The following is a 9826-nucleotide window of genomic DNA, read 5'->3' on the forward strand; positions in this document are numbered from 1 at the left end:
TTCCAACTTTTATTCTGAAATTAGATCCTAGGGCCTATGGCAAGGGTAGGGCAGACAGCATATGGCCCAAGGTCAAAGACTGCCTAGGACTAACCCAAAAGTATGCCTCAACAGAGGTAAAAACTAATTCACAAATTCCATAACAATAAATGGCGACTGTGAGCATATGACTGACCCATTCTATTTTCAAGTAAGGTCAAGTCAGAAAGCTGAATTTAGGACAACTAAGAGCCAATAATATTCTTGGCTGGAAAGCCTGCCATTCATCAACAGAATCACATGTCTACAGAGCTCTCTGGCTTACCTAAATTCATGACCATTTTGGGAAAGGTATGATGTCTTCCTAAAGCCTCAGCTTTGCTCATCAAGTTCTGGTGCCCACACCAGGATTCTCAGGCAGTTGTTCCTCTGGAGAGGTAACATTTGTTCTGTTGGAGATGGCCTTTAGCACCAGCACAGCTGTTGTCAAGAGGTCTTTGCACTCAATCACATCTATTGACAATCTGCAACCTGCTAGGTCATGGACTGAATGCTTCATCAAGGTTATTTATGAGTCACTATGACTTCAGGGTTTTTTTGTTTCGTGCAAAGATCAGAAGTACAAAAATAGCTTTATTTAATCAGAAAGGGCTAGAAAATAAATGTCTTGTACATTCTTCCTGTGGTTATGGTTTCCAGTTCCTTTTCTTCAATTAATTATATAAGTATACTCAACTTCAGGGATCTTATTTTCCCCCAAATCATTCATGTGGTAACAAGGGAATAGAGAAGGCCTCATGAGCAAGTACATTGATGTTCCACAAAAGCTTCTGAAACATGTACATCGAGTAGACACCAGTCTGCATCTCGTTTCTTTTACCACTTGCTTACCTAAAATAAGAAAGGAATATTTTTCAATCAAAGCTATGGGGTGTTGTTGTTGTTTTTAAAATATCTTTTTAAAACCATCTTAACCATTTCTAAGTGTATTGTACAGTGCACATTGTTGTGCAAAGAATCTCCAGAAATTTTCATATTGCATATCTGAAACTCTATACCCATTAAACAGTAACTTTTCTTTTTCCCCTCCCACTAGCCCCTGGTAACCACTATTCTACTTTCTGTTTCTAAGAGTTTGACTACTTTAGATTCCTCATATAAATGGAATCATGCAGCGTTTGTCTTTTTGTGACTGGCTTATGTCACTTAGCAAAACATCCTCAAGGTTCATCCATGTTGTAGCACATGGCAGGATTTGCTTCTTTTTTAAAGCTGAATAATATTCCATTGTATGTATAGACCACATTTCATTTATCCATTCATCCGCTGATGGACATTTAGGTTGCTTCCACCTCCTGGCTATCTTTAATAACACTGCAATGAACATGGGTATGCAAATAAATCTTTGAGATACTGTTTTCAATTCTTTTGGATATGTACCCAGAAGTGGGATTGCTAGATCATGTGATAATTCTATTTGGAATTTTTTAGGAACCTCCATACTATTTTCCATAGCTGCTGCACCATTTTATATTTGCACAAGCAATGCATACAGTTCCAATTTTCCCATATCCTTGCCAACACTTGTTATTTTCTGTGTTTTGTAAAATAATGGCCGTCTTAATGAGTGAGGTATATTTTTTCACTGTCTTTTATAAAGAGCAAAATAATAACCAAGCAAACAATTTCAAGTAATTTAATTAAATGTTCTCAATTCAAATCAATCATCTAACACTATTGTCTTTCTGGCATGAATTTATTCTTTGTTTTATCCAAAAATTAGTCAATATACACAAAACTTCTGATGCAGTAATTCAACCTTTAGGTATACGTTCAACATAAATGAGTACTTATGTCCACCTAAAGACATGTATAAGAATGTTCACAGAGCTTTACTCACAATAGCCCAAAACTGAAGACTACCAAAGTCCAGAGATGGTACAACAGATAAATAAATTGAAGTATACTTACACAATAGAATACCAAACAGCAGTGAAAAATAAAAAAAGAACTTCTGCTATATGTGACAACTTGGATGAATTTTATATACATGATATTGAGTAGGCCAGGCCAGATGCGGTGGCAGGCACCTGTAATCCCAGCACTTTGGGAGGCCAAGGTGGGTGGATCGCTTAAGCCTAGGAGTTTGAGACTATCCTGGGCAATAAAGCGAAACCTTGTCTCTACAAAAAATACACACAAAAATTAGCTGGGTGTGGTGACACATGCCTCTAGTTTCAGATGCTTGGGAGCCTGAGGTGGGAGTAGCAACCAAGCCTGGGTGGTTGAGGCTGCAATTAGCCGTGATTGCACCACTGCACTCCAGCCTGAGTGATAGAGTGAGACCTTGTCTCAGGAAAAAAAAAAAAAAAAAAAAAAATTGAGTAAAAGAAGCCAGATACAAAAGAGTACAATGACCCCTTGGTACCTGCACATGATTGGCGATTGGTTCCAGGACTGCCCCGGTACTAAAATCTGAGGATGCCCAAGTCTCTCATATGAAATGGCATAGGGTTTGCATACACACACCCTCTCAGTACACTTTAAATCATCTCTAGATTACTTATAATACTTAATACAATATAAACGCTGTGTAAATAGTTATTAGACTGTCTTTTTTAGTGAATAATGATAAGGGGAAAAGTCTGTACATGTTTAGTGCCGATGTAATTTTTTTTTTCAAATATTTTTATCCCATGGTTGACTGAATCCATGGATGTGTAACCCATGGATACGAAGGGCCAACAGTACATACTATATGATTCCATTTGTAAAGTTCAAAAACAGGCAAAACTATGGAGATAGAGCTTAATATGATTCCCATTGGTGGGGTATTGACTAGTAGGGAGCAGAAAGGATTATTTGGTATGCTGTAAATGTGTTATATGTTGATCAAGATAGTAGTTGCATGAGTATATATATAAATAAAACCTCATTAAGCTGCACAGGGTATTTGAATCTGTACATTTTCTTTTCTATAACTATCAATAAAGTAAGAGATTAAAGATTAGTCTTAGCAAGAGAACCTATTTTGCCTTCATAAAATACCCTCCTCTTTGTTTTTTTAAGAGAAACAAATAACTTAAAAAAAAAATCCACTAGTGAGTGAGTTTGGGGAATGTTGGAGAGGGAAAAAAAATTCCAAACTTAGTATTGAAGGGAACGTTAAAAAATGGCAGAGATCTCTGCCCGGCCGCCGCCCCGTCTGGGAAGTGAGCAGCACCTCTGCCCAGCCGCCGCCCCACTGTCTGGGAAGTGAAGAGCAGCTCTGCCGGGCCACTGTGCAACCCTCCAAGTGTGAAGTGACAGCTTGTGTGTGATCTTTCTGCCCTCCCCAAGTTTGCATTTTCGACATTAAAGTTTACTTTTTAATTAAAACTTTTAAATTGGAGAATAAAAAAATGGCAGAGAAATGGAAGAATGGAGACAAAATAAGCTTTATTTACCCTGTACCTAAGCCACTCCCTAGAAGTAATTTAGAAAATTAAGTTAACTTGGAGGGTACTCATAGACATTTAATCTTCTATGGTGTCCTCAGCACTTAAATGTGTTAAGTTTTAAATACTAAACTTTATCACTCAGTTGTCATTCACAACGATTAATTGAGCGTGCACTTTGAGCTTAGCTTTGTTTGTATGCAGTTGTTGCCTTGCATTGTTAGGCATAGAGTTACATTTGTTTGTGTTCATTCCCATTGCAACAAAGCAATCCAATGATGGAAACAGAGGACTGAAAATCAAGCCATCCCTGAAAGATTAGTGTTGTGCATAACTCAGTTCTAAATAGAGTTCTGTCAATTATTCAATATTAAAAGCAAGTACTGCTTCATGAAGTCATCCTGATTTATAGCCAAGGCCCTTTATTAGCGATTATAACATGGCTATGTCTAGATTTTGAGATATAAAAGTAAACCATATAGTAAATCCTAGTTTAATTAGCCTGTGTTTTCCATTGTAAGAGGCTTTGGCTAGTAGTGCCTATTCTGGGATAGACAATTAGGTGGTACTGGATTCCTCCGGGATTGGAAAATATATACAATTAAAGACAAACTTTTTTCTTATGTGCTGAACCACATGAAAATAGTTACATTTCTCACCACCGCCCAGCCCAACCACCGTCATCTCTCACCTGCACAATTATAATAACCTCCCACCTCGTGCACCTGATTCTCCCCTTGCCCTTACTGTATTTTCTGCACAGCAACGATAACAGCTCCCTTAAAACCTCAATTCCATCATAACCCTTCATTGCTCAGAATCTTTCGAAGTCTTCCCATCTCCGCAAAATAAAATCCAAAGACCGTATAATGAATTAAAAGGTCCTATATTTTCCAGCTTTATTAGCCTCTCTCCACTCCAGCCAGCTGGCCCTCTCCTGATCCTAAACACACCTCACTGTAGGTCTTTACCCTGCTCCCTGCACCTCTCCCCACCCTCCACAGTTCCCGAGATAGCCCCTAGATAACCGTATGGCTTGCTTCTGCATCGCATTCTTGACTGAGTTCAACTCTCGCCTCATTTTAAAGACCTTCTTACCACTCTAAAACAGTCGCTTCAAACAATATCTATTTCCTTACCTTGCTTTGTTTTTCATCACAGCACTTGTCATCACCGGCTGTGTTTTAAATGTATGTGCTTATTTATTGTCCATGTTTCTCCTCTAGAATGTGAGCTCCCCCTGCTGGAGAGTAAGGACTTTGTTTTGTTAACTGTTGTATTCCCGCCGTCTAGTACACTGCCTGGCATATGGTAGACGTTCAATAAATACTTGCTGATTTATATAACAAACGATAATGAATATTTATAGATTATGCAGTCTGTATGAATTTTAAAGTCGGGAATTTGAAAGTCATTTGTAAGCTATATATTGTCTGAGCTATTACGGTGTCAACAAAGGTATATACAGATTGATGTTTATAACCTTGAAAAAAATTTCAACTTTCATCTTTCAACCTTGAACCTCAAACTTCAACTTTCATCCTGGCAACATGATATATAGAGAGCATAAAGCTGTAGGATCTGACTGTGTTATAATTTTTGGCCCTCAGACTCAGTGTGTAGCAGCAAACATAGCTGCATTGGGGTTACAGAGCTGTAGTCATTGTTCAGATGTAGCAAGATGTTCCCTATAGTCCCTGGATATATACCATCTGGTGCTGGAATACCATAACTTCCACTTCCCCACTGTTCAAGAGAAATATACAGACATACATTGCTCTGCAACAAGAGTCAGCAAACTATGGCATTTGCACCACATCCAACTCAGCAGCCTATTTTTGTACAGCCTGAAAGCTAACAATATTTTTTACATTTTAGAGGGTTAAAAACAAAACAAAACAAAATGTGACAGAGGCCATATGTGGCCTAAAAGCTTAAAAGATTTACTGTCTGGTCCTTCAGGAAAAGTTTGCTGACCGCTGCTCTACAAATTAGGTTGATGAACATGATTTTGCGAGAGAGAAAGGGTTTTAAAAATGAATGCCTGGAGCAGAGATTATGTTGAAATGCATAGTTTGGCTTTCTGAATCAGTCCCTATTACAAAGGCAATGGGTTTGCTAACCTGGGATAGAATGAATAAACTTTTGCGAAGACAGGGAACTGATACTGGCAAGACAAGCACAGACCTCTCTGTGAACTTTGAATCTTGAGTTTCAAAAAGGGAAAATCTAACTAATTTTAAAACCAATCTAAGGCAAAATATCAGTGAGAAGAGAGGAATAAGCATGGTAGCTTTGGGGCCAAGTTACTCTTTGTGGCAGGAACTCCAAGATGTCCATCAGTAATCATTCTTCCCGACTTTTAATAATGGAGCTTCTTCATTCAAGCTTGGAAGAAGGCTGTCCATCTAAAGACAGCATTCCCAGTCTCCCAGGCAGCTAGACATGGCCATATTCCAGTAAGCAGAATGTGAACAAAAAAGATGCACACCATGTCCATGAGACTAACTTCTGGATGAGATGAAATTGCCTGTTTCCCTTTGCCCGTCCATCTTCCCATTGGCTGGGAAACGGAAGATGCAGATTGAGGTTGCAGTCACCCTATCAGCCTTGAACTGCTTGGCCTGGTAAAAATTAGCTTCTGTTTCATTTAAACCATTGCCTTTGGTGTGGTCTCTGTGACATCAACTTACACTGAAAGTCAAGACAATAATATTGCTTATGGCATTAGGTTTATATACATCAATGCCAATTTTTTTTTAAACATAAGATAGAGTGATTTTAAATTTTTAACGCAAGATACAAACATTTCTTAGTTATCACCAAACTTTTCCTTAAAGGGCCAGACAGTAAATCTTTTAAGCTTTTAGGTCACATACAGGCTGTATCGTATTTGTTTTGTTTTGTTTTGTTTTAACCCACAAAGAATTACACACATGTATTAGCTCACAGTGACATCAACTTACACTGAAAGTCAAGACAATGATATTGCTTCTGACATTAGCTTTATATACATCAATGCCCCAATTTTTTTTTAACATAAGATAGAGTGATTTTTAATTTTTAACAAAAGATACAAGACATTTCTTAGTTATGACCAAACTTTTCCTTAAAGGGCCAGACAGTAAATCTTTTAAGCTTTTAGGCCACATATGGCCTCTATCACATTTTGTTTTGTTTTGTTTTGTTTTGTTTTTAACCCACAAAGAATTATACACATGTATTAGCTCACAAGATACGTAAAAATATTGTTATGTTTTCTTTAGAAAATGTTAAGGTTTTCACAAGGAGATATTACCTCACACCTGTTGGGTGGCTATTATCAAAAAGACAAGAGATAACAAGTGTTGGTGAGGGTGTGGAGAAAAGGGAGCCTTTGTAAACTGTTGATGGGACTGTAAATTGATACAGTCATGGAAAACAGTATGAAGATTCCTCAAAAAATGAAAACCTAAACTACAATATGATCCAGCAACCTCACTTCTGGGTACATACACAAAGGAAATGAAATACATATATATTTAAGAGGAGGGCCTTGCTCTGTCACCAAGGCTGCAGTGCAGTGGTGTGATCATAGCTCACTGTAGCCTGGAACTCCTGAGCTCAAGTGATCTTCCCACCTCACCCTCCCAAGTAGCTGGCAGGTATATGCCACCACGCCTAGCTAATTTAAAAAAATTGTTTGTAGAGACAGGATCTCAGTATGTTGCTCAGACTGGTCTCAAACTCCTGACCTCAAGTGATCCTCCTGCCTCAGCCTCCCCAAGTGCTGGGCTTATGGGCATGAGCCACTGACCCTAGCCCAAATCAGTATGTTTAAGAGATATCTGCACTATCATGTTCATCGTAGCATTATTTACAATAGCCAAGATATGGAAACAACGTAAGTGACCACTGATGAATGGATAAAGAAAATGTGGTATGTACATACACACATACACACATTATTCAATCATAAAATTCTGCCATTTGCAACAACATGGATGAACCTGGAGGACATTATGTTAAGTGAAATAAGGCACAGAAAGACAATTACTTTATGTTCTCAGTTATATGTGCAAACTAAAAAAGTTGAACTCATAGAAGCAGATAGTAGAAAGGTGGTTGCCAGGGGCTCAGAGATGGAAAAAAATGGGGAGATATTTGTCAAATGTACAAACTTTCAGTTATAAGGTGAATAAGTACTGCGGATCTAATGTAAAGCATGGTGATTATAGTTTATTGTATTGTCTACTTGAAATTTGCTAACAGAGTAGATCCTAAGTGTCCTCATCGCCACACACACGCACACACACACACAAATGGTAACTGTGTGGTGATAGATGTGTTAATTGAATTCTGGTAATCATCACACAATGTACATCTATTCCAGATAATCACATCGTACACTTAAATATATATAATTTGTATTGTCAACTATAACTCAATGAAGATGGTGGAGACAAAAATGTTATGTTTTTAAAATTGTACATTAAAACTTTGATTAACCATAAATTCATTTTTATGCAAGAAGGTAAGGCATTCGTGGGGTCTGTTGTTCCAAAGAGCTACCCTGTTGCCCAAACATCATTTCTTCTCCCCACTGATTCAAAGAGTTAACTTTATTATCCGCGTATGTATGCACTCCTTCTTTCACCCCACAAACACTGACTGAGTTACTGCTGCGGCGTGTTCTGTGCTAGATGCCGGAGGGACAAGGATGAGCAGAGCCTGGTCCCAGCCATGGTGGAATACAGAGTACAGAGGAGGAGACCATGCATGCTAAGCAAACAGATTAAGTATTGCAACTTGCAAAGTGCTGCGAAGGAAACAAATGACCGCAGAGAGAAAATAATGAAGCGTTGATGTGGGGCAGTTTCCTCTTACAGACTGCTTGAAGGAAGTTCCACTGAATGGGAGCTGGAGCTCAAATAATAGGATTGAGCCAGCCTGGGAAAGAGCTGGGGAAAAGCGCTCCACGTGGAAGGAGCAGCTCATGCAAACACTCTGTCGGGAGAAAGAACTTGGCTCTGTGGAGGAAGGAAACCGGCCAGCATGGCTGAGACATGCTGAGCGTGGAGAGGCATGCTGTGAGAGAGGTTAGCGGGAGTAGCGGGTCTGGCCGCTCAGTGTAGGAATATGGATTTAATTCCAAGTGCAAGGAAAACCATTGAAAGCTTTTAAGCCACAGGTTTATATATAACCCTATTATGTTTTTAGGCAATGACTCTGGTTGTCTTGGGGAGAAAGGCTAGAAAGGGATTAATAAAAGAGATAGGAGACTATAATTTTTAAAATTGGGAAATTATTGCAGTAAATCTCGGGAAACAAAACTTTCATATGCCTTAGAATTTATTTCAGATATCTATTCCGTTCCATTGATCTGGATTTTTATTCCTGCACCAGTTTTGTACAGCTTCATAATAGTTTTGATTTGTCGTCAAGTTTTCTCATACTTCTCAACTCAGAATTTCCTCAATATTCCTGCATGTTTGCTCTTCCATTTGATCTTTGGGATGATACTGTCAGGTTCCACAAGTAATCCTGATGAGATTTTGATTGAGAGTGCCTGAACTTTACAAGTTCATTTAGGGAGATTTAGCCTCTTGGTAGTAGTACGTCTTCCTGTCACCCAAAAGACGTATCTCTCTCTACATTTATTTCTGCCTTCTTGTCTTCCTTTATGAACCTCTGTAAACTCATTTTTATACTAATTTTTGTATGTTAGACCTGTACATTTCTTTTGAAATTTATTTCTTGATAATTTAGGGTGGTTTTGTCCTTTTTTTTTTTCCAATGGAGTCTCATGCTCTCACCCAGGGTGGAGTGCAGTGGCGTGATCTCGGCTCATTGCAACCTCTGCCTCCCAGGTTCAAGGGATTCTCCTGCCTCAGCCTCCCAAGTAGCTGGGATTACAGGCATGCACCACTATGCCCAGCTATTTTTTTTTTTTTTTTTTTGTATTTTTAATAGAGACTGGGTTTCACTATGTTGGCCAGGCTAGGCTGGTCTTGAACTCCTGACCTCAGGTGATCCGCCTGCCTCAGTCTCCCAAAGTGATGTGATTACAGGCATGAACCACCATGCCCGGCCTATTTTTTGATAATTTTTGTTATTGTTGTTGTAATTGGGAGTTTTCTTTTGTTATAGGTCCTAATAAAACTTTTGTCATATTTCCACATATTTGTGATAGAAGAAGACAAAGGTAATGGAAAGAAATGAGTTGACTACATTTTTTTCCTGATCCATCAGTCTCACTCCTGGTTATAGTTTTTGAAATTGAAAATCAGAGTATACAGCCTTTGTCACCTGGTTCCACCATGACAGATTCCCTTGAAGCAAAGGGAGCCTCCTGTCTCCTGACCCATCTGAGGGGAAGTTACGAGGGTAAGAGGAAGTCTGGGAAGAAAAAAATCAATTAATACCTCAAA

This window comes from Theropithecus gelada, chromosome 13, assembly GCF_003255815.1.
Source record: "Theropithecus gelada isolate Dixy chromosome 13, Tgel_1.0, whole genome shotgun sequence".
Classification (NCBI taxonomy): Eukaryota; Metazoa; Chordata; class Mammalia; order Primates; family Cercopithecidae; genus Theropithecus; species Theropithecus gelada.